Consider the following 27386-nt stretch of genomic DNA (forward strand, 5'->3'; position numbering starts at 1 on the left):
GAAGAAACGACTGGCGCGCTGTTGTTAACTCGGCTATAGTCGCGTAAGCGGTGTCTACGCCAATTAAGAAGAAAAAGATATAAGACATAAGTTGCCAAGCTTGCCTATATGGAAGGACCGGTCCTGGTTCATTGTATGATGGCCGATTAAAATAAATATAATTAATCTTGTATAAAATCATTGGTACCTGATGATTCACATAATTCAGTAATTATAAAATGCAACTCAAAAACATAGAAAGTCTCAAAAACACATACTTTATTTTTCGATCTATGTATATCAGATATGAATAATCACAAAATGCTTATTAAGGTAGAGCTCGTAGAACCAAACAAGAAAATATAAAAGTTCTTCTTAGCAAACTATCTAACTAAATATTTTAATACATATTTATGTATAGTTTTAAAATTTTTTAATCGATAGCATTTAGGGCAAACATTTCAACACAAAATACAATACTCCGAACACATTACTTTTTCTTAATTAGGCCTTTTAAAGAGGAGCACAAGTTACACTGAGCTGGTTTGCTTAGTATTAAAATGCTGATATATATATACTATATATATATGTATAGGTGTGTTTTTCTTTTTTTGAACTATTCATTTTTTTCAGTCCCATCATAAAATTTCCTTGGAAATACCCTAAAAAAACAATAGACCACGGATCTTTTTGGTAGCATATGAAATTTCTTACAAGTTTGTCATGCACATTTTTTCTATAGCTCTTGTCATTTACGAGATATATACAAAGAAATGCGAATTTCGTGAAAAAGTCAGGTTTAGAGCCCGTACTACCTCGCCGGTGTGAGTTTCGACTTTGTCGCAATGGACACTTTTGTAGTGTTCTATTCTAAGAAATATGTATGTGTCTAAAGTCAAAGCAATGCCATAAAATGCCTCTGAGCTATAGAAATTTAAAGATAAAAAATCACGATTGTCCTGTATATTTTCTATGGAAAATATTTACATGCCTTGGTCCAGTCTTTAATGTTAATATTAAGTGCTCAAATTTTCAGGGAATTTTTTTAGGGCATTTCCAAGGAAATTACATGATGAAAAAAACACCCTAATGTGTATATAAAAGTAAAAAGCATAATCATAATATCTTCAAATCACTTTATTTGCATTATTATTATTTTTTAATAAACATATAATAACACTGTGGAACATTTTTGGGATTATTGTCTGGGGGGTGAGAAATTCCATGTCGGGATACTAGGTCAGTATAGTAAAACCCTCAAAGGGTTTAGTACCATCACCCTGACTTGGAATTTCTCACCCCCCAGATTAGCTGTTGTACTGTGTAATATATATGATATATTTATTTTATTTTATTATTTTTTTTTAATTTCTTCACTCATTCACTGTGTCTATAGCCGTTAAAGCGGAGTTCTCTGTGTGGCATCCCCGAATAAAACGGTTGCTTTTAGAAGCTACCGGGGTATACATAGTTTGGCGCCATGTTTTGGAGGCAATGACAGCTTTTTACGTTGGAAGTTGTTAATATAGTAAAGTGATTTTTTGTGAAATGTTAGTTTGCATGTAAATCTCCCAAAAATACATTGTTGAATACAAATGTTTTGTATTTGAGGCATTCAACATCTAATTTAAAATTTTGGTGCTATAGCCGCCATCATCCCATTACGTAGTATCTGGAATCCGCTGGCGCCATGACGATGATAGCCGAAACTTACTTTAAAGTGCTGAATTAATCAAAATTAAATATATATAAGCGAACGAGTAAGCTATCCTTATATTATTCTAAAAAACACAAACATATAAAGTCTTGTACTTTATTAGTTTCTACTGCCCTTCAATGTGTCAAGAAAATAAAAACGGAAGGAATAGATAGATGAAGTCTTAGAAGAAATAATGAGAAAATAGATGTCTTCGATTCGTTCAATATTGTGCCGTGTCGTGTAAATCTTTATATATTAAAAGTACGTGTCACGTTGTTTGTCCGCAATGGTTTCCTAATCTACTGAACCGACTTTAGTAAAATTTAGCACAATGTGTTCAGTTCGAACCAACTTCGAAGATAGAATAGTAAAAACAATTCATAAATAAAAAATACAGTGATATTCAATGGACACTCTATTAAGCGTACACCACCATTAACCATGCATATTGTTAATGTTTATTAAGTACAATCTATTAAACGAACAACTCTATCAACTGGTAACCAGACATTGATAAAGAAGGCTTAAATTCGTTAATTTTTCCAATGAAATTTATTTGTATGAAGATATTCATAATTAAACCTCAAGTACAATCACTTATTCTTATACAAAACGTTTTTGCTTTTATTCGTAGATAAAATGTTCACTGAATTGAATAATTAATTATGTGAATAATAGGATAAAAAGAATGTATTTCGTACGAGAGTAATGCTACCAAGTTCGTTTTGCATATTTTAGGTCAGTTATAAGTTTTACTGCATAGCTCAAATTACATATTGAAAGTATTAAGATTTTTTTATGTTTTCTATTTTAAACATAAAGCTTTAATAAATTTTTCACAAACAAGAGTAAGAAGTTACTGAAACGTTTTTGGACGAAGATAAGAAATACACAACCAAAGGGGATCGCAATACAATTGCGCATGCTTCAGAAGACATGTAACCGCAGGGTTGAACAGCAAGTGTTTCAAATTTGTTTGAACCTCTGGTACAGTTTCTTCGGTTCGCTTCACTCCAACGCTTGGTGAATCAACAAGATAGCAGCGTCTACATATAGAGAACAAATAATTAGCGAATCGGAAACAGTTCAATGAGAACAACCAAATTGATGATAAAATGAATGCCCCAAATACATACTTATACATTTACGTAAATTTGTTTATTAATTTGTTGCATCAAATACAGACACACATTAAATATGCCCTGTGCAACTATACATAAGAAATACTTGTATACTTGTATATACATTTATGATTTGATTTCTAATTTAGCTTCTTCCATACTAGATGAGGTTTGTAAACAAGCTCGTTCGACAGATTCGGAAGATTTCAATAAGCCAGACGAATTATTAGTACAGGTAGAAGAAGCAGCTGTTATTAGCTGTTTTTTGGTAGATTCCATTAACATGACAGAGTGACTTATTAATATATCCGATACTGCGTCGGTTTTTGAAGTTTTCTTCATATCGGTAGAAGGTTGTGAAGAAAAGGATGAAGTTGGTAAAGACGAAGAGAGCTGGTTTATGGCGGGCAGATCTTCATTAGAATATTGAAATTGTGATTGCTTCTGAAAAGGTGCATTTTCGTTAACTGGCGTTGTAAGAGCCCCTTTTTGCTTGCCAGTTCTGGCTGTATCGTTATGGATAATGGGAACTGAAGGCATTTTCGTTAATTCCCCGGCATCAATAGTAAATATTTGTTTGTTGCTACTGCTTTGTATGCTTATAGTGGACGACTGCTGTATTGTTGATGAACTGCTGATGGATTTACTGGTGCTTGACATCTGTTAGGAAACAATATATAATTCATAAGTGTTCTTAAATGCATGTATGCAATAAATCACTATGACCTTAACGATAAATACTAAAAAACAAATGCATGACTATGAAATTTGAACGTGTACTGTTTTGTTGATGAAATACAAGTGTAGCCAATTTAAAATGTACGGGTGGATCTACATAAATTTTTAGCATCACATGTGATGCTAAATGTAACCGATCAGATAGACGAAAGTTCTTTTATAGAACTTTTATTTTTAACCGGTTACATCCAATATTGCCACAAAGTCCCTTTACATTTGCTATTTATTTTTTTCCGCGCACATTTCTTATCTCATTTCGTATGATATATTGCTCAATAACACATTGCAAAAGAAAAACAAATTGGAAGACATAAAAATTAAGTTTATACAGAAAATTAAGTTTATATAAAAGCCAATGTAGAATTTACATGAGTTTGGCATCAACAGCTTCCGCGTCCATCGTATTCGCGGGATCTCATAAACTAATTTCTATGCTCATAATATTATTGTTAGAAAGAGTGTGAACCGATTATATGACGTGTTACGTTTGGATTAGGAATCGTCTAGTATTAGCCAAAATGTGCAGCAGTCATTTAGAAGAACATAACTCTCGCAACAATTCTACATAACATTCGCAATTAGTTTTTATTTGTCTGAACTAGTCCATCTCTGAAACGTTAGCTTGAGGGTCCGAAGGGGGCCGTCGCCCCGGGCGCCACGTTATGGGGGTCGGCAAAACGATTTTCGCTTTTTTTTAATATTCAGAAAAAAACTTCAACAAATTTTTTTTACAGAATTTATTATAAAAGATAAAGAGTTTTACACTCACAATAAAATAATCTGAATAACAATGAAAAATATTAATTTTTACTCGAATACTCTTCAGTCTTTGAATTTGTCTTATATCTTTTGGCTTATATCTTTCTTAAAAATAGTGATAGAACTTAAAGATGCACTTTTCTAGCTTTGTCTAGCGACGTGTCACTCTCACAGTTACCCTATGCTTTGAATGTAACAAATACTTTTATTTCTCCAAATTTTCAAAAATGATATTTAAAAACTCCAATTCGGGCAAAAATTTCTGAAAATTGTGTCAAAAGTGTACAAGATATAGGGCGAAAATGGGTTTTTTCTATGGCTTTTAATAAGATGTCTTGTAAATTTACTATCAATTTCCTCAAAAACCGTATTGTGAGAATTTTGGAACTTCTAGTTCTAAATTTTATATACTTAATATCGAAAATATTTTGTAAAAATTCACTTTTGTTCGAACCACCTCATGAAACTTGTAGGTAGGTAGATAAAGGGGGGGCGGCAGAACATCCTTGGCCCCTGGCGCCCGAAGTTGTAGCTACGCCACTGATGTGTGACAATAGAAATATGGCTCCATCATTTCACACTGTAGTCCAATCGACAGTCAGCCTAGTGGACGGCACATTATGAACCAGTCCTCAAGTGTGAAAAGACGAAAAAGGCGTCTGGCAAGGTTATGGCATCAGTCTTTTTGGATGCTCGTGGTTATGATCCACTGCACTGCGTATTTTGTGGCAGTTCTATTTTACCATTTCAAATATTTAGCAATTGTATTATTTTTGAGGAAGGATCAGTTTGAGATTGTACGCATATACTTCATCGTTTCCGTTTAAATAACACAGCAGTTATTCCGCTATTTTTTATATAAGATGTCGCGTTGGTTTGTTATTCGCCCATAATCTAGCAAAGTAGCCGCAATGCCTTGAGGACGAAAATGTGAATGTAATTTTTTGTTGTGATATTAAAAACATCTGACAGGTTCGTCTTAACAAAATTTACTTATTTCTTTCTTTTTTTGGAGTAATAAAATTTTCAAATGCTTCTTACAAGAATTTTGAACACATGCTTTTGATTTGAAATTTGGTATTTATGAATTGTATGGACTTTTAACATAAAGATATAAAAAGTATCCTATGTCCGACCCTTGGTTCTAAGCTACCTCCCCACCAATTTTCAGCCAAATCGGTTCAGCTGTTCTTGAATTAGTGTAAGTAACCAGACTTTCTTTTTTATATATAAACTAGAGGATCCGGTGAAGTCTGCTTTTCCTTGAAGGAAACAAATAGCAGGTTTTGGATTTAGTTAAGTTCTTTTTTTATAGATATTTTTTGTTTAATTATCAGGCGCAAGAACAAGCAACGCAGATGACCTTCTGTCCCTTAAACATGCGAATACGAGGTGTGCTCAAAAAGTATCGCGAATTTTGTGTTTTTTCAAAAATTATTTATTTATTCATGAATATATATTTTGTCCAATCTTCGAAGCACTTCAAAAAATCATTTTTTTTATCTTCTTCAGCTCCTCCTTCGATGCCGTCTTTATCTCGTCAAGAGAAGCGTAACGTCGTCCTTTTATGGGCCTCTTCAGTTTAGGGAACAAGAAAAAGTCACAGGGGGGCCAGATCTTGGGAATACGGTGGCTGCCGCATCATTAGTGTGTTGTTTTTGGCCAAAAAGTCGCGCACAAGCAACGATGTGTGAGCAGGGGCGTTATCGTAGTGCAAAATCGAATTTCCCGGCGACCCGTCTCATGCCCAAATCATTGATAAAAATCGAATGGCACGAGCCAATTGATATGTTTAGGTCCTCAGCAACTTCTCTAACGGTGATTCGACGATTGGCCAATTCCATTTTCTCCACTTCATTAATTTTTTCGTCTGTTGTTGAAGTGCTCGGCCTTCCGGCACGCACTTCGTTGTTCACATCTTCTCGGCCTTCTGAGAACATTTTGTACCACCGATAAACGTTGCTTCGGTCCAAGGTAGCTTCTCCGTATGCCACAGTGAACATTCGGAATGCACTTAATTTCATTTTTCACACAAAATTTGATACAGGCTCTTTGATCCATTTTTCTGAATAGGTGAAAATCGAAGACGATCCAAAACACGTGCAAGCAAAGCAGCTGTCAACAATTAAATGAACATTAAAAATGGCCGAGCTTGTCGGCATAAGTGAGAGATATGAGTACCAACATAACGCCACAAAAAATTCGAAATTTGAATATACGTAACCCGCGAAAATTCAAAATTCGCGATACTTTTTGAACACACCTCGTACATTACATATTACAGATTCAAACCACAAACTTTAAAAGATTGACATTGCGATTTGTTAATGGTCATTACGAATGACAGAATCGGAAATTGAACTATTTTAACCTCAAACGGCATATCGGTTGGGATCATCGGTATACTCCGAATCAAAACTGCCTCAATTTCGAATTTTCTTTTGAGTATTGTAATGCAAGTCACATTGTTCATCAATTTACTTACCACCAAACGCGTACCGTTACATGGTTTGCTTGGTTTATGTTTCGAAGCATTATTACTTCGGAGCCAACATTAGGTCTAAATTGTGTTTTGGCAAGCCCGGCTCATTCACGGAGTTCAAATATTCGATTGATTAGTTAATGGATTCATTTTTATACATTATCTAGTAGGAAACATAAAATTTAATGATTGTTCACTGCCAGCTATGGCTTGGTATTTTATTTTGTGAAGTAATAAAATATTCAAATGATTCCTATAAACATGACAAAGTGCTTATGATTTGAAATATAATTTTTGTATTTATGAATTGCACTGACTTTTAACATAAAGAAATAAAAAGTTCCCCATTTCCGTCCTCTGGTTATAAGCTACCTCTCCACCAATTTTCAGTCAAATCGGGTCACAGTGTAATAGCCTTGACAGACGACAGCCCAAATTTGTATTAGCGGGCTTAGTTTGCATTAACTTGCGCATTTGATTCATGTTAATGCCAATTAGTACTGCACAAAAATTTCGTGCATTTAGCTGAATTTACCAAATTTGAGTAGGCAACTTGTCGCCTCCTTTACGTTTACAGCATCAGAGATAAGTACTTTGTATATTGCTAATTACATTATGTGCAAGCAAAGCTGTTAAGTAATGATTACTAATCATAATAATTAGTAATTAGATTTTTTTTTTTGAAAGGTGAAGTAATGATTATATTACGATTATTTTCAGATTCGGACGATTACTAATTGATTACGATTACAGATAATCGGAAAATAGTCAAGATTAATAAAAATTTCGAAAAAATAATCAAAAATAATAAAAAGTAATCGAAAAATAATTTGACTACTTTCGAAGATTACTTTTGATTGTTTTTGATTATTTTTTTTTTGCGAAATTATGGCACTAGTGTTTCATGTTAGTTGTTGTTTTTCACTTTTTGTTATTACTACTGATGTTCATCAATTTGATAATAGATAACCTGTTGCATTCTTCTTGATTCTGCATTTTGTATAAAGTAAATATTTCTTTTGCGTACATTTTTTGTGAGTGTTGTAAGTACAATAAGGTTTCTATTTCTTCATTGGTAGTTAAACAGCAAAATCCATTATCACTGAAAATTTAGTGATAGTGGAAAAAATGTCATTATCACTAAACCTTTATTCATATTGAAAAACAAATTGCACTACCATTAAAGGTAGCCCTGGACTTTCTTCAAGGAGAAAGCAACATTAACTATGGATTTTTTTGATTTCAGTAATGATGGTGAGCTTATGCGGCTTATGCGTACATTTATTTTGTTTTTCATTTTAAAGATTTAACTTTGCAGATGATGAAATTGAAGTAAGTTCTTCTCCACAAGAACAGATTAAAGTTGACCAACGATCCGTAATAAAACAGCAGTTCTTCAGCTATTTAAATGACAATGCAAGTGCTGACGAGATTTACCAAAAATATGGTTTATTAAGGGGGCATTTATTTTTTTTAACACGCCCTTAACGTCTTCAGCTCCAGTTGAACGACTGTTTTCATCCGGGATCGTCAACAGTCCAAGGCGGCAATCATTGTCTGATTTTTCTTTTGAAAAATTAGTTGAAGTGAAGGCCAATTGTAAATATACTATGTAAATTATAAAACTGTTTTTTGTGAATTGAATGTATTTGTTTTCTTTATTATTTTTCCACGTATTTTTCCCTTTTTTTTGATTTAGGAAGGACTAAAATGTTATTGGTTGTTTTGTTATTGAAGTGATTACACCTTTATTTTGTATACAAAAACTATCTAATTTTGTTTTATTTGTTCAGAATGTTTTCAATGCAAATTTTTCAAAACGAAATGTAAGTATAAAATGATGAGCTTTCAAATTTTTTTAAAAATAATCGAAAATAATCAAAAATAATCCTTGAAAGTAGCCAATTACTTTTTTGATTACTTTTGATTATTTTTGATTATTTTCTCGTAATCCTAACTAATCTTAATTATTTTTGGATTATTTGTAATCATAATTAATTAATAATCAGGAATTGTTAAAATGAGAATTATGTAATCAATACCATTCCTTTTCAAATTTAATCTAATTGATTACTAATCGTAATCCAAATTTAACAGCAATGTGTGCAAGTATATTAACAAAAACAAGTTTTAATATATTTAACTAGATGACAGAAAATAAACAACGCACAGTTTGCTATCCATTTTTCCAATATTCTTAACTTTTTCGCACACTTTTTTCGCGTTACAATAAAGTATTGCTTTTAATTGCACTTTATGTATTATATTTTAACGTATTTAATAACAAATGATTTTCTTCGTTTAATTTATATTGATTTTCCAAAAATATCAAAATTGCCATTAATAATTTCCTCTTACAATCATGAATTTTCAACAAATGCTTGTGATTTGAGATATAATTTTTGTATTTATGAATTGTATTGAATTTTAACATAAAGAGTTAAAAAAAAGTAGCCTATGTCCTTACCCTGGTTCTAAGCTACCTCCCCACCAATGGCTAAATGCTGTAACTAACACAACTTTCTTTTATATATGTATAGTATATAGATTTGTCTACATTAATATTGTCGCCATCAAAATAGTCCCCATTCGATATTAAGAACTTATGCCAACGCTTCTTCCAATAGTCGAAACATTTCTCAAACCCGATTTTTGACATCGCCTTAAGCTGTTTAAGTGCTTTAAGGGGGAGCCTGCTTTAGAAGCTTCAAAAAATCGATTTTTTTTGCTTCAATCTCTTTAAAAATTATCTAAGAACATGTCTCCAAAGTTATAGATGGGAACTCGAAATATTTTCGAATCTAGAAGGGAAATACTGACCGAGCGTCTAGCAGATATATGAGTGCTTGGCACTCATACGGGCAAGATAAAAAAAAACTAAACGTCGTATGGAATTGGGGCAAAGTTAATTATCTCTGGCATTAAATTATCTTCTATTTAAACTAAAAAAAACTAATAAAAGCCAAGTTTCAACATATTTTTAAACAACATAAAGTAATTTTTTTTGGTCAAAACCCACTTTTTTTAATTTTTTAAAAAATTTTTAAAATTTTAAACTCTTTTTTTATTGAATTTTCTTAGTTTAACTAGAAGATAAATTATTAATAAATATGAATCATTTTGAATTTTTTGTTTCCAATAGAAATTGCGACCTGCATCCTGCCCGCCGTTCGACAAATGCACATGCGAGATGCATCGAGCAGTTGCTTCCCAAAGGCAGAATATCAAAGATTTCGTATCCAAAAAATTTATGAATGATGTTTAAATATATAACTATAAACCCTAAAAATTTCACTTTAATCAATTATTTCTTTCCCTCTTAAAAAAATCCTCGAAACTATCGATTTTTTGAAGCCTCTAAAGCAGGCTCCCTCCTAGAAGAGGGGGTAAGGTTTTAAAGGCAAAAAAAGGACATATTTTTGTTTTTTTTGCGGCGACAGGAGTAATATTATTATTATCTCGAGAAATAAAAAGAGTTATAACTTTCAACTTTTTTTCAAGGCGCTTCTGCAGATTCACCGTCACAGGCTTATTTATTAATATTTTTCATTGAAAAATTTTTCTAATATACATTCAAAGTTGTACAATAATATGTCACCAAATTTTATAAAATTGTATTACTCATGTCGCTGAAAAAAAAACACAAATATATCCTTTTTTCTGCCTCTAAAACTTTAAGCCTTTAACTTTAAGCTTTTTAAATATAGTATCCTTTTCTTCTTAATTGGCGTAGACACCGCTTACGCGATGATAGCCGAGTTAACAACAGCGCGTCAGTCGTTTCTTCTTTTCGCTAAGTAGCGCCAATTGGATATTCCAAGCGTAGCAAGGTCCTTCTCCACCCGGTCCTTCTATGTCAATGTCGTCATATATCTCATACAACTCATCGTTCCATCGAATGCGATATTCGCCGTGGCCAACGCACAAAGGACTGTATATCTTCCTCAAAACTTTTCTCTCGAAAACTCGCAACGTAAACTCAGCAGTTGTTGTCATCGTCCAAGCCTCTGCACCATATAGCAGGACGGGAATTATGAGTGAGTTATAGAGTTTGGCTTTTGTTCGTCAAGAGAGGACTTTACTTCTCAATTGCCTACTCAGTCCGAAGTAGCACCTGTTGGCAAGAGTTACACTGCGTTGAATTTCCAGGCAGACATTGTTGGTGGGGTTTACACTGGTTCCAAAATAGATGAAATTAACTACGACTTCAATGTTATGACTGTCAACAGTAACGTGAGAGCCAACTGCCGAATGTTTGTTTCAGGACAGGAGATATTTCGTCTTGCCCTCGTTCACTGCCAGACCCATTTGCATTGCTTCCTTGTCCAGTCTGGAAAAAGCAGAACTAACGGCGCGGGTGTTGAGGCTGATGATGTCAATATCATCGGCATACGCCAGCAGCTGTACACTTTTATAAAAGATTGTACCTGCTCAATTAAGTTCTGCAGCTCGATTATTTTCTCCAGCAGCAGGTTAAAGAAGTCGCACGATAGGTAGTCGCCTTGTCTGAAACCTCGTTTGGTATCGAACGGCTCGGTGAGGTCCTTACCGATCCCGACGGAGCTTTTGTTGTTGCTCAACGTCAGTTTACACAGCCGTATTAGTTTCGCTGGGATACCAAATTCAGACATCGCGGCGTAGAGGTATCTCCTTTTCGTGCTGTCGAAAGCAGCTTTGAAATCGACAAAGAGGTGGTGTGTGTCGATTCTCCTTTCACGGATTTTTTCCAAAATTTAAAACATGGTGAATATCTGGACGGTTGTTAATTTGCTAGGTCTAAGGCCACACTGATAAGGTCCAATCAGTTTGTTGATGGTGGGCTTTAATCTTTAACACAATACGCTCGATAGAACCTTATATGTGATGCATATCCCTCGGTAGTTAGCGCAGATTGTGGGGTCTCCCTTTTTGTGGATTGGGCATAGCACACTTAAATTGCAATCGTTGGGCATGCTTTCGTCCGACCATATTTTGCAAAGAAGCTGATTCATGCTTCTTATCAGTTCTTCGCCGCCGTGTTTGAAAAACTCGGCCGGATTCGCCTTCTCCTGACGTTTTACGATCATTGCCATTCAGCAGGCTGGAAAAGTGTTCCCTCCATAATTTTACTATGCTCTGGGCATCGGTCACTAGATCACCTTTGGGGGTTCTACAAGAGTATGCTCCTGTCTTGAAACCTTCAGTTAGCCGCCGCATCTTTTCGTAGAATTTTCGAGCACTACCCCTGTCGGCCAGCTTATTAAGCTCTTCATACTCACGCATTCCCGCGGCCTCTTTCTTTTTCTGTCTGCAAATGCGTCTCGCTTCCCTCTTCAACTCTCGGTATCTATCCCATCACGCACGTGTTGTGGTCGATCGTAACGTTGCGAGGAAGGCTGCCTGCTTTCTCTTCGCTGCAACACGGCACTCCTCGTCGTACCAGCTGTTTTTTTGCATTTTCCGAAAACCAATGGTTTCGCTTGCAGCTGTACGTAAGGAGCTTGGAATGCTGTTCCACAGTTCCCTTTATGACGAATACTCTCAGAGAGCAGGAGTGTAAGTCGAGTAGAAAATCGTTCGGCTATCTGTTGTGATTGCAGCTTCTCGACGTCGAAACTTCCTTGTGTTTGTTGGCGTGCGTTTTTTGCTGCACAGAGACGGGTGCGAATCTTGGCTGCAACAAGATAGTGGTCCGAGTCGATGGTAGGACCTCGGAGCGCACGTACATCTAAAACTCTGGAGACGTGTCTTCCGTCTATCACAACATGTTCGATCTGGTTGGTGGTTTTTCGATCCGGAGACAGCCAGGTGGCTTGATGAATCTTCTTATGCTGGAATCTAGTACTACAGATAACCATATTTCGGGCCCCGGCGAAGTCGATCAGCATCAACCCATTTGGCGATGTGTTTCCGTTAAAGTCGCCAAGAACGGCTTTGACATCGTGGCGGGGGCAGCGCTCATAGGTGTTCTCCAAGCATCTTTGGTCACATCGTCCTTCTCTTCCGTCGGGGCGTGGGCGCAAATCAGAGGTATGTTGAAGAACCTCGCTTTGATGCGGATTATGGCTAGACGTTCATTCACCGGAGTGAATGATAGTACTTGGCGACGAAGTCTCTCTTCCACCGCGAATCCCACTCCAAACTTTCGCTCCTTTATATGGCCACTGTAGTAAATGCCACAAGGACCTACTCGTCTCAGTCCTTGTCCCGTCCATCGCATTTCTTGGACGGCGGTGACGTCAGCCTTCACTCTAACGAGGACACCAACCAGCTGGGCAGCGGCACCTTTCCAATTAAGAGACCGGACATTCCAGGTGCATGCCCTCAATTCGTAGTCCTTAATTCGTTTGCCGTAGTTGTCATCAAAAGGGGGTAACTCATCCGAGGCTTGTTGTTCTTTTCATTGGTTGCGTTTTTTACGTGGTGCGTCCCAAATCCAGCGCACAACCCCGCGGAGGGGATGTTTCGCCTTTTCACGTAAGCTCGCCTTCAAACGGATGTTCTTAGGCTACCCAGAGGATACTTGGTCAAAAACCGGAAGTCGTGAGCTGCTTGAGTCATATGTAAAAGAGTCGTTTCTGGCCACTCCCAAGTGAATGGCGATCAGAGAACTTTCCTCACTTGCGTGAACTTCTACACATGACCCCACATGTATAAGAAATTCTACCAATATTGTGAAAATGGATGAAATCGGATGAAAACCCCGCTCCCATATAACCGTACTTTTAAAAACTACTAAAAGCGGGATAAATCAGTAACTAAACACTCCAAAGACATTAAGTCTTACCATCGAGATGGTATGAAGGAATTTTATGAGAGCCGGTGTGACTTTTTGGCGAAATCCCATATCTCGAGACCCGACTGATTGATTTCGACAAAATTTGGTGTGTTTTATTTTTATTTTCATATTCCTATGTGACCTTGTGAAAATAGCGAAAGCGGGCAATAACCACGCTTAAAGTATTTCTCCGCCTTTGATTTTTGCAAGGTGAAAGTGTGTAAAATGTTCGGTTACACCCGAACTTAGCCCTTCCTTACTTATTATAGTTGAACTTGTGTGAAAGCACATTGTAGTTTTCACAAGTTTTTTAATAATAAGTCGAAGTGATGACAAACATTTCTAAAAGTGTAAAAACATAACATTAATAAGAAAGCCTTGCCAATTAGGGTGTCCGTTATTTCCCAAATTTATTTTTGAATCTGCAGCGCCCTCAAAATTTTTAGTAAATGCCCTAAAAAAATTATGAAAAATAAATTTGGGAAATAACGGACACCCTATTGCCAATATTTAACAATATGGATTGCTGTATGCAACATTGTACAAGCGTGCTACTGAATTTACTATTGTAATGTTATGTTATAATACCAAAACTATTCGCAGGAAACCAACCCAACCAACCCAACCCTCAGATTCTTACCTTTGACTTAGTATTAGACTCCATGACGATTTTTGTTTAGGTAATATTACAAAAATCTGTAAAATTAAAAAAAGATTTATTAGTGTTATTTTCAAATATGCATCCGTTGTTCAAGATTTTAATTATGTGTAAAAACTCATCTATTCAATATCTATTGGTTTGGTAAAAGTGCATTAGGCAAAATTCGGATATAACGTATCTACCATATGTGTAGTAAATAAGTAAAAGCAAGAATGCTAAAACTGAGTTTTAGATAAAACAGCACTTTCATGACTCGACGCCAAGGATCGAAGACATTGCAGGTGTTTAAGCGAGTTTATAGCAACTTACCACAGTAATAGAGTCATAAAAAATGTTCCAAATTTGACGATACTAAAACTGAACTCAAACCCTGCGATATTCTGTATTTAAAGCTTTTAAGTTGTTTACATTCACTAATCGGTAAAATGCTTGACAAAATATCCTTAGAAACACGAATAGAGGGAACTTTTTAATAGTACTTTTTATTGTGTGAAGTTATATTTGATCCTTACACTCTTATGTTATAATCGTATAGAATAAATTTTGAAAAAAATTAACTTACCCCAATTTATGTGACTTACTTTTGATAGAAAAATTATATTAAGTGCAATCGTATAAAATAAATTTTGAAAAAAACTAACTTACCCCAATTTATGTGACTTACTTTTGATAGAATAATTATATTAAGTGCATTGGGGCTAGATAAAATTATATATTATACCGATTACCCTGTGTGTTCAAAATATTAAGTGGGCATGAATTAAAATATCACACGTACTATTGGCAGATACATACGGTATAAAGTCATCCGAGAAATCAATAATCACTTTAATGGTGCTAGAACAAGGTCTGAAATGATAATTCGTGAATCGATTCCACCCACTTTCGCCACCAATTTAATTTTACTTAAACAAAACTAACCGTAACTTTAAAATTAATTATATTATCTATACGGGAAAAAGGATAATATTGCTGAAACAAAAATACTAACCTAAAAAGAGAAAAGGTTTTGGAAGTTGTAAAATTTTTGTCAATTCATGAAAAAAATATTATCTTTTTAACTGACGAACTGTCAGCACATAGTGGTTGTGATAAAAGCTATAAAGTCTTCGCTAGACTCTAATGAACTAAGGAAACCTCTTTGAAGGAAAAGGCCGGATGTTCAAAAAGTTTGTGAAGATGCTGTATCAGTTCGTGTAGCACAACAGTAGTTCGCTTCTGTTCTGGAAATTTCGATTTATAGTGATGAAAGTTTTACACTGATAGAATAATGTCTAGCGCAAAAATGAGAAAAAGTCGACCAAAATGGTACATATTTCTTCATTTATTTATTAGTATAAATATAAAAAAATATGTTGCAATTTGATTAGAAATACCTTATTTTTGCGGACAAGTGCTTATATGGAAAACATTTTCATTTGCCGAATTGTCTTCACGAAATTAAGCATGGATTATTGTCCAAAGTATCAGTGCAATCTCCAATTGTTACAGGCGTACCACTACAGAATGTACCTTTTACAAACACTGATCGATCAGAATCAAGTTCCCGTATTGACAACTTTTTCACTTGACAAGATATCTTCAAGAAATCGATCAATATCCGAATAAATTGTTCAGATCGCTCAAAATCAAGTTTTTTGAGGAGTCTTTTATATTTGTGGAGGCTCTTATAGCGTTCGGAAGTTGTAGATAGTTTCGTATATTTGGTAACCAGCATAAACACCACCAACAATGTCAGCCTGGAAATCCAACACAGGATAACTCTTGCCAACATGTGCTACTTCGGACTGAGTAGGCAATTGAAAAGTAAAGTCCTCTCTTGACGAACAAAAGCCAAACTCTATAAGTCGCTCATAATTCCCGTCCTGCTATATAGTGCAGAGGCTTGGACGATGACAACAACTAATGAGTCGACGTTGCGAGTTTCGAGAGAAAGGTTCTGCGAAAAATTTATGGTCCTTTGCGCATTGGCCACGGCGAACGATGAGCTGTACGAGATATACGACGACATTGACATACATAGTTCAGCGAATTGAAAGACAGCGGCTACGCTGGGTAGGTCACGTTGTCCGAATGGACGAAAACCCTCCAGCTCTGAAAGTATTGGACGCAGTACCCACCGGGGGAAGCAGAGGAAGAGGAAGACCTCCACTCCGTTGGAAGGACCAAGTGGAGAAGGACCTGGCTTCGCTTGAAATATCCAATTGGCGCCACGTAGCGAAAAGAAGAAACGACTGACGCGCTTTTGTTAACTCGGCTATAATCGCGTAAGCAGTGTCTACGCCAGTAAAAAGAAGAGCGTCCGTGCAACCAAAGTTAACGTTTCTTTCTTGTTTTGTTTTTATTTTTTTTGCAGTGCTTATCGAACTGTTGATTCTTTTGCCAGTTAAAATGCCACTGAAAAAGTTGCAAACATGTTAACATACTACTGTGTCCCAAAAATAAGGTTAATACTTTTGAATTTAAACTGCGCGCGTAGAAGGATTTGGAGAATTATTTTGTCTTTTAGGGTGGTAGTACTGTCAGTCACATTTACGTCAAATTTCATGTCAAAATATTTATTAGTGTTTGAAATACGTGTGAGCTGCTAAAAGTGAGTTTTTCGTTTATTGCGATATCGAAATTTGTTGAGCAAAGAATTTGCATTAAATTTTGTTTACGGAATCAATTTTCTGCTGCGGATGCGTTGAGGATGGTGCAGGAAGCCTTTGGTGATGGGGCTATGTCTAAAAAAAATGTTTACAAGTGGTATAGTGAGTTCCAAGCCAGCCGTGAACGTGTCGAAGACGAAGAGCCTTCAGGGCGACCATCAACCTCAACCGACGAAGCTCACGTTCAGCAAATCAAAGATTTGGTGTTGAAAAACCATCGACTAACAATTAGAGACCTTGCTGATGAAGTTGACATATCGAAAGGCTCAGCCAATATCATTTTGAAGGATGTTTTGGGCCTCAAGCGCGTCAAATCTCGACTGGTACCGAAAACATTGAATTTTTTGGAAAAAAAGGCGTCGCGTTGAAGTGTGTGAAACGATGCTTTCCGACTACCAGGGTGTGATGAAACGCATTATAACTGGCGATGAGACTTGGATCTATGCTTACGGCCCCATAACAACCGATCAATCGAGCAAATATCGAGCCAAAAGAGAGCCGAGACCAAAAAAATCGCGCCAAAGTCGCTCAAAAATCAAGGTCATGTTGACTGGTTTCTTCGATTATCGTTGTGTTGTGCATTATAAATTCCTTCCAACCGGTCAAACAGTCAACAAGGAATATTATTTGAACGTTATGCGTCGTTTGCGTAACGCTATCCGCCTAAAAAGGCCGGAATTCTTGGTTTTACAAGACACCATCCCCTGCTGGTTTACATCATTTCGATAATGCACCAACCCATATCGTTCCGCAACCACCGTATTCACCTGATCTGGTGCCGTGCGGCTTCTGGTGTTCACCAAGCTCAAAAGACCGCTCCGGGGACACCGTTTTTATACGATAGAGGAGATTCAAGCCGCAGCGAAGACGGAACTGAAGGCCTTCCCAGAAAGTGACTACAACCAGTGTTTCGAAGACTGGAAAATCCGTTGGAATAAGTGCATTGCATCGGGAGGGGATTACTTTGAAGGGGATGAAATTGATTTGGAAGAATAAATAAAGAATTTTCAAAATAAATTTTTCAAATGTCACCTTATTTTTTGGGATATACACACAGCCATACAAACACATGATCATGCCGTTGAATCTAATAAAATCGTTATAATTAAAATATCTGTTCAACCATTGAATAATCACTTAAAAGAAGCACTATGCACTAATTGTCAAATCATATTGCACCCTACGCGTTCTTTGTAATCTACATCATAATTCCAAATATACAATTAAGAAGGATGATTTCACCAACAAATCTTATATATAAAAATAAATTTGGTTTTTGTCTGTTCGCTATAGCTGACTAAACCATTACATGAAATGAAAAATGGCCCGAACCACTTTGAAGGGACTCCAATGAGAATGGTTTGTAAAACAAAAAAAATCAAAAAGTGACTTTTCCACACAAGTTTTTTTAAATCTTTTTCTTGTTTTCTTGATTTATTTGTAAATTATTTGAACAGTTCAATTACTGTCGTTTGCTTTCTTTATTTCGGTTATTCAAAAGGTAAATTATTGACAATTATTCAGTGAAAACTTTATATGTGTTTCATAAAAAGTGATCAACTATAGATTGAAATTTGTTACGTTGCCACAAAGAGGTCGCTCTAATATCGGTCGGTGTTCTTTTTGCCATCAATATACATTGGCAGATATAAGCACATGCACGAGTACTCGCACGAAGCTATGACATCTTCTTCTTCTTTCTTGGCGTGGACACCGCTTACGCGATGCCTACTCAGTCCGAAGCAGCACTTGTTGGCAAGAGTTACCCTGCGTTGAATTTCCAGGCAGACATTGTTGGTGGTGTTTACACTGGTTCCAAGGTAGATGAAATTACCTACGACTTCAAAGTTATGACTGTCAACAGTAACGTGAGAGCCAAGTGCCGAATGTTTGTTTGAGGACAGGAGATATGTGCCCTCGTTTACTGCCAGACCAATTTGCTTTGCTTCCTTGTCCAGTCTGGAGAAAGCAGAACTAACGGCGCGGGTGTTGAGGCCGATGATATCAATATCATCGGCATACGCCAGCAGCTGCACACTCTTATGAAAGATTGTACCTGCTCGATTAAGTTCTGCAGCTCGAGTTATTCTCTCAAGCATATTGAAAAAGTCGCACTATAGGGAGTCGCCTTGTCTGAAATCTCGTTTGGTACGCGAACGGCTCTGAGAGATCCTTCCCGATCCTGACGGAGCACGGTTGTTAATTTTACAGGTCTAAGGCCACACTGATAAGGTCCAATCAGTTTGTTGACGGTGGGCTTTAATCTTTCACACAATACGCTCAATAGAACCTTATATGCGATGTTGAGGAGACTAATCCCACGGTAGTTGGCACAGATTGTGGGGTCTCCTTTTTTATGGATTGGGCTTAGCACACTCAAATTCCAATCGTTGGGCATGCTTTTGTCCGACCATATTGCCGTGTTTGAATAGCTCGGCCGGCAATTCATCGGCCCCCGCGCGCTTTGTTGTTCTTCAGGCGGATAATTTTTATTCGAACTTCTTCATGGTCGGGCAATGGAACGTCTGCTTCATCGTCATCGATTGGGGAATCGGGTTCGCCTTCTCCTGGCGTTGAGCGTTCACTGGCATTCAGCAGGCTGGAGAAGTGTTCCCTCCATAATTTAAGTATGCTCTGGGCATCGGTCACTAGATCACCTTTGGGAGTTCTACAAGAGTTTGCTCCGGTCTTGAAACATTCTGTAAGCCGCCGCATTTTTTCGTAGAATTTTAGAGCACTACCCTGTCGGCCAGCTTATCAAGCTTTCTCATACCCACGCATTTCGGCCTCTTTCTTTCTCTGTCTGCAAATGCGTCTCGCTTGCCTCTTCGACTCTCGGTATCTATCCCATCCGGGAAGTGTTTTGGTCGATCGTAACGTTGCGAGGTATGCAGTCTATTTTCTCTTCGCTGCAATACGGCACTCCTCGTCGTACCAGTTTTTTTGTTTGCATTTTCCGAAAATCAATGGTTTCGGTTGCACCTGTGCGTTAAGAGCTTGAAATGCCGTCCCACAGTTCCTTTATACTGAGTTGTTGAAGAGAGTACCTGTTGTGATTGCAGCTTCTCGACGTCGAACCTTCCTTGTGTTTGTTGGCGTGCGGTTTTTGCTGCACAGAGGCGGGTGCGAATCTTGGCTGCAATAAGACAGTGGTCCGAGTCGAAGTTCGGACCTCGGAACGCATGCACATCTAAAACACTGCAGACGTGCCTTCCGTCTATCACAACATGATAGATCTGGTTGGTGGTTTTCCGATCCGGAGACAGCCAGGTGGCTTGATGAATTTTCTTATGCTGGAATCTAGTACTACAGATAACCATATTTACGGCCCCGGCGAAGTCGATCAGCCTCAACCCAATGGGGGTGCCTCCTCGTGGAGGCTGAATTCACACACCGTAGTGCCAAAGATACCTTGTTTGACCACCCTGGCGTTAAAGTCGCCAAGTACTATTTTGATATCGCGGTGCGGGCAGCTCTCATAGGTGCGCTCCAAGCGTTCATAGAAGGCATCTTTGGTCACATCGTCCTTTTCCTCCGTCGGGGTGCGGGCGCAAATCAGCGACATGTCGATGAGCTTCGCTTTGATGCGGATTGTGGCTAAACGTTCATCCACCAGAGTGAATGACATTACTCGGAGACGAAGTCTCTCTCTCAAAACGGATCCCACTACAAATTTGCGCTCTCTTATATGGTCACTGTAGTAAATGCCACAAGAACCTACTCGCCTCCGTCCTTGTCCCGTCCACCGCATTTCTTGAACGGCGGTGATGTCAGCCTTCACTCTAACGAGGATATCAACCAGCTGGGTAGCGGCACCTTCCCAACTAAGAGACCGGACATTCCAGGTGCATGCCCTCAATTCGTAGTCCTTAATTCGTTTGCCATGGTCGTCATCAAAAAGGGGTCACTCATCCGAGGCTTGTTGTTCTTTTCATTGGTTGCGTTTTTTACGTGGTGGGTCCCAAACCTAGCGCACAACCCTATGCAGGGGATGTTTCGCCTTCTCACGTAAGTTCGCCTTCAAACGGATGTTCTTAGGCTACCCAGAGGATACTTGTTCTGTGACCGGAAGTGCGCTGCTTGAGCCATATGTAAAATAATCGTTTCTGGCCACTCCCAAGTGATAACCGATCAGAGAACTTTTGTATGTCTGACAATAAATGCACGAAACACTATCCACGTGTTTTTCTTTCGGAAACGCAAACTGGAAATAATGGCGTAGCTCACCGGACGACAATGGCAAAACAATTATCATTCAATTTAGAGGAGTGAATATCGAAGTTGACAACTCATGGAACGTACCATATTCGCCATTACTGTCTAATTCACATTCAAAACTCATATCAATGTTGAGTATCGCAGTTTGGTGAAATCGATTAAACAATATAAAGTTTGGTGAATCGATTAAGGCCAAATAGTGTATTTCAACCCAGAGAATACAGTACAGCCAGCGGAAAAACCGCCAACAAAAAAATTGACATTGACGAGTAGTTTTCAACTTGCGTCAGTGATCCGTTTGCGAGGAATGCCTTGATATTATACATGGAATGCATCGTCGAAGAAATGGTTACGCAGAAAGCAAGGCCAAGTAGTAGATGAACATCCAGGTGTGTTTTCAACTAATGCAATAGGACTAATTTATGCAATACACCCGAAAACGAACATTGCTTCTAGCTTCGGTTGCTCTTGATTAATGTACGCGGTTAAACTTCATTTGAGTGTGTGCAATTTTTTAAGAAGCATGCTAGCAATTACAATTGACATTGCCGATGACATTTTATATCATATTCGCTTGGAACTGGAAATGGGCAATTTTTGGTTGATACTTCCACTTGCCTTTTGTCAATTCACTTCAATGAAAGGTGAACTCATCGCGAATGTTTATCAGAACATTATCGTAACTACGATTGCTTGAGTACACGCGCAATTTTAGCTGCCAAAAATACCGATGTTAATGACTTAAACGGGACGATTTAAATCGATCGATCGTCTTGACAGTAAAGACGAAGCCGTGAATTATCTAGTGGAATTTCTAAATTCTTTGAAATACGGCCAGATATACGTTGCGTATTCACGAGTTGGGAAACCATCTTCACTGTACATTTACGAACCGGAACAGAAACCAAAAAATGTTGTTTATCAAGGTGTGTTACATTGAAAAAAGACTTTAGAAAAATCGCAAATAAATGGTTTTCAACACAATATAAATTCAACTCTCTTTTCATTTCAAAACACACAATTTCACGCAGGACAACGCCTGCGGGGTCAGCTAGTATTTTATAAAAAAAATCGTTTTTTCGTAGAGGATATCGCACTGCTAACTACAGTGATTGGGTGAATATACAGACTTAAAATCGAAGCTGTCTCTCGGAATTCAAGCACGTCGTAACCTAATGCCAAATATTCCTCGAAGGGAAATTATTGAAATCACTGACCACAGTTCGAAACCTAATAATATTAGGGATAACGTTCTCAAAAGAAGTTATGCCAGTGTTAAAGGCAATATGCCCCAAAAGCAATTAAATGGAACCGTTGCAATTATAATTTTAAGCCTAACCCAATTTATGAAAACCCATCTAACTAATATAAACAATATTTCTATATCGGGATAAAGGCTCTATGTTACAAATCACACAGATATATACTATATGCTATGAAAACATATAATAGTATAACTCATATACTGACCGACATATTCACATAAGGTTTGTTAGAAAACCGAAAATCATTATATGTATGCAGTATGTGGGAGTTAAGGTAATATTATATTTAGATAAAATCTATTTTTGCAAATACCACATACTATTAACATCCCACATACTAAAAAAAGTTTTCGCCCAATTTTATCTATTTAAGCACCGAGATACACTGTTATGAGTAATATTCAGTAATATTCAACATAACTCATATGTTGACCGATATACTTGTATGCGGTATAAAGTCACCCGGATGTTCGAAAATCTTTATTTAGGTATATTCAACCCATTTTTAATACACGGAATTATTATTTTCAGGAAAGGATTCTTTCTGAATTTCAATTGCATATCCCATACATTGACCGATATTTTCGGTCAAAAGTCAACTATAAGTCTTAGGGCCAAGATATTCGGTACCTAGGAGCTTGAACAGTTTTGGTTGGATTTGGTTAAGTTTCGGTATACTCTAAAGGCATTATTCAATCAAAGTTTTATCCTGTTATATTTACTGCTTATTGATTAGTGTACTAGAAAATTAAAGACTCAAATGGAATTAAAAATTGTGCTAAATGGAAAGTAAGCGTCGTCCATTTTCGCACTGTGACTAGGAATGTAAGATTCCCGAGATATGTGATTTCACCTAAAAGTGTTAGACGCTTCCCCTTTCGTTGCCGTTATATGAGTAGTGGATGAGGTTATCATCCGATTTCATCCACTTTTGCAGTGCCAATAGGGATGCTAAAGGGTTTTGTAGTTTGCGAACTTGGTTATTGTAGCTTTAGATCCTTAGGAGATACAAGGTTTGTCCGGAACGTAATAGGACTGATTTTCTTCCACCGTGACTGCACTTCGGAGTGTGCGCGCACCAACTGTTCTTCTTATGGACTCTATATAACTATTATGGATGGGTCAATATGTCAGAGATTTTAATAAAGTAATGAGAGATATTTTATTGCACTTTATGCAATATTGGTTTTGTAGTTATTCCACGGATCTGACATTCACCTAGCCTCGGCCTTTTAGTAGACTTTTTACCGTACAGATCGATTAGTGAGGCAGATACGTACATAATATACATATAATATAAAAGACAAGAATTCATATTAAACTAAACAGATTACGTAATATTTTGATTTCTGCCAAACCTCTTAAATTTAGAAAAGATATTTCGAACATTAACTTGGCTTGAAGGAACCATTTGGACGTCGCAGCTATAGCATAAAACTTATTCAGTTGGCAATTTCTTTTAATAGTGAACATTGAGTTTGGACGATGACAACAACTGATGAGTCGACGTTGCGAGTTTTCGAGAGAAAGGTTCTGTGAAAGATGTATGGTCCTTTGCGCGTTGGCCACGGCAAATATCGCATTCGATGGAACGATAAGCTGTATGAGATATACGACGACATTGACATTGTCAGCGAATTAAAAGACAGCGGTCACGCTGGCTAGGTCATGTTGTCCAAATGGACGAAAACACTCCAGCTCTGAAAGTATTCGACACAGTACCCGCCGAGGAAGCAGAGGAAGAGGAAGACCTCCACTCCGTTGGAAGGACCAGGTGAAGAAGGACCTGGCTTCGCTTGGAATATCCAATTGGCGCCACGTAGCGAAAAGAAGAAACGATTGGGGTGCTTTTGTTAACCCGGCTATATTCGCGTAAGCGGTTTCTACGCTAATAAAGAAGAAGAAGAGTTTGTATTCTCTTAATAAAGTTTTGCATTGATCGTAGAATTTTAAATGTATTTTGACAATACTTTCTTTCCTTACTTCAAAATCAAGTTCTTGAATGGAATCATTGTACTTGAGAAGGGTACTATATTTAGCGTTTCTTTTGTTTTTGATTTTCGGGCGCAACGTCTTGGGGGCGGCAAAACGATTTTCGCTTTTTTTTAATATTCAGAAAAAAACTTCAACAAATTTTTTTTACAGAATTTATTATAAAAGATAAAGAGTTTTACACTCACAATAAAATAATCTGAATAACAATGAAAAATATTAATTATGACTCGAGTACTCTTAAGTCTTTGAATTTGTCTTATATCTTTTGGCTTATATCTTTCTTAAAAATAGTGATAGAACTTAAAGATGCACTTTTCTAGCTTTGTCTAGCGACGTGTCACTCTCACATTTACCCTATGCTTTGAATGTAAGAAATACTTTTATTTCTCCAAATTTTGTAAAATGGTATTTAAAAACTTCAATTCGGGCAAAAATGCCTGCAAATTGTGTCAAAAGTGTACAAGATATAGGGCGAAAATGGGTTTTTTCTATGGCTTTTAATAAGATGCCTTGTAAATTTACTATCAATTTCCTCAAAAACCGTATTGTGAAAATTTTGGAACTTCAGAGTTTGCGTGGCTTCTAGTTCCTAAATTTAATATAGTTAATATCGAAGATATTTTGTAAAAATTCACTTTTGTTCGAACCACCCCATGAAACTTGTAGGTAGGTAGATAAAGGGGGGCGGCAGAACATCCTTGGCCCCGGGCGCCCGAAGTTGTAGCTACGCCACTGCATATAATAAACTATATACTACAGTAAAAATTTGATTTACGAATAAAGGCGAACAGGCAAGGTTTAATTTTGAATATGTTCATACAAAAAAATTTCATTGGAAACAAGAAAAAACGTTAACTTCGGCTGCACCGAAGCTAATATACTCTTCACAGGTGCATTTCTTTTAGTAACTATGTGTCCAGTTTATATGGAAGATACATATATGCTATATCAATCCAATCTGAACAATTTTTTCAGAGATTATGCTATTACCTTAAGCAGTAATCCATGTCAAATTTCGTGAAGATACCACATCAAATGCGAAAGTTTTCCATACAAGCCCTTGATTCCGATCGTTCGGTTTGTATAGCAGCTATATGCTATAGTAAGCCGACCTGAACAATTTCTTCCCATATTACATTATTTGTAAGAGCAATAACTTATACCAAATTTAGTGAACATATATCGTCAAATGAGGAAGTTTCCCCTGCAAGCATTTGTTTCATTCAGTTTGTATGGCAGCTATATGCTATAGTTAACCAATCGAAACAATTTCTTCGGAAATTACATTGTTGCTTTAGAAAATATCTTTGCAGCAAATTTTGTGAATATATCTTGTCAAATTCAAAACTTTTCCATACCATCACTAGATTCCGATCGTTCAGTTTTTATAGCAGCTAGAAGCCGATCTGAACAATTTCTTCGTATATTACATTATTGTCTTAAAAAATAATCTGTGCTAACTTTTGTGGAGATACATTGTCAAATGTGAAAGTTTTCCTTACAAGAACTTGATTCCGATCGTTCAGTTTGTATGGCAGTTATTTGTTATAGTGGTCCGATATCGGCAGTTCTGACAAATGAGCAGCTCCTTGAAGAGGAAATGACGTTTGTAAAATTTCAAAACGATATCTTAAACACTGAGGGAGTAGTTCGTATATATACAGTCAGACGGACGGACGGACAGACAGACAGACAGACGGACATGGCTACATCGACTCAGCTCGACATCGAGACTTAAAGAACATCAACAATGTGCATAGTTAAAGGAGATGACCGCTTAATAGAACGTCCATTTAATAGAGCTTTTACTGTATTTTTTATTTATGGATTGCTTTTACTATCCTATCTTCTAAGTTGGTTCGACCTGGACACAGTGTGCTAAATTTTACTAAAATCGGTTCAGTAGCTTAGGAGCCCATCGCGGACAAACAACGTGACACCTTATTTTTATATAGAAAGATTACAACTGAATTAAGGCTTTGGTTTTTAAAATCAAAGAATAAAAATGAATTTGAATTTTAATTTGTCAGTTGAGATCACACCCGCTACCCCCTTACATAATTTTACGATACATGTATGTACCATATAGCTGTGCATATATTCTTAAGATACGTTTGCTACGTGAGACAGATATTTGTTTTATATGGGCAATCAAGGCTGTATTCTTTAATGATATATGTATGTATATAGGAAGAGTTGCCTATCAGTCGCAACAAATGTTCCTTACAAACACATATATGCTTGTATTTTGATATATGTTTACAAACTTACAAATATGCTTATGTATAACACACATGGGTGCGGCATTATTTAACATCATATTTCCAAATTTCATAAACTGTCACAGCAACTAAGGCATTTACTATAACCCGTTTTAATGTGTATATTTATATGATTTGGTATTACTTTATAGTTTCCAGTAGAAAAGAAATGATTTATACACATATATGTAAATATAACAAATATAAACGCCACTATTTAACATCATCTTTCTAAATTTCATAAGTTTTTCACATAGCTGACTCATCAATTTGAATATTTACTTTAGTATATAAATAAACACATATAATATGTATATTTGAACAATTAGGTATCATTTTAGAGTTTTCAAGACATGTGAGGGCGATAAAATTCCGCCAATATCCTGATAAAATTGTCCTATTATGAACAAATATATAACATATAAATTAAGTGATTTTTTATATACATATAAATATATACATTACATATAGCTGCTAAAGGAAATTTGTATTGCTTACTTACTGCTTAATAATTGTTGAAACAATTCACACCTGCTGTTGCGAAGAAAAGTGGCACTTCTTTGAATAAATTTGCAATTTAGCACACAAGTTTTTACACTCCTAAATATTAATATATTTATATACAATATTAAAATCGTTTTCTTTGAAATATCAATTGTATCAGAAAAAACTTAAAACTTTCAGATGATAAGAATACGAGATGGGAGATACCACAAAAAGCGAAACAATCCTAGGAAAAATACTTAGGAAAATTAAGAATAAGCTCATTAAACGCGAGACCAACGAAAAATGATTTTTAG

General features: G+C 36.6%; 1 long non-coding RNA gene across 2 annotated transcripts; it reads right to left on the bottom strand.

Annotated features, from left to right (window-relative positions):
• Positions 1–234: 234 nt before the first annotated feature.
• Positions 235–27381, bottom strand: LOC126765967 (uncharacterized). Of its 2 annotated transcripts, XR_007668664.1 has the most exons (4): positions 27298–27381; positions 27089–27186; positions 14176–14231; positions 235–3459 (listed from the first exon to the last, which is right to left on the bottom strand). It is a non-coding gene; the product is annotated as an uncharacterized LOC126765967 (long non-coding RNA). The 2 variants fall into 2 exon arrangements; XR_007668663.1 differs by having other exon boundaries at positions 27089–27381.
• Positions 27382–27386: the final 5 nt, after the last annotated feature.

The sequence above is a fragment of the Bactrocera neohumeralis genome, unplaced genomic scaffold (assembly GCF_024586455.1).
Source record: "Bactrocera neohumeralis isolate Rockhampton unplaced genomic scaffold, APGP_CSIRO_Bneo_wtdbg2-racon-allhic-juicebox.fasta_v2 cluster11, whole genome shotgun sequence".
NCBI classification, from domain to species: domain Eukaryota; kingdom Metazoa; phylum Arthropoda; class Insecta; order Diptera; family Tephritidae; genus Bactrocera; species Bactrocera neohumeralis.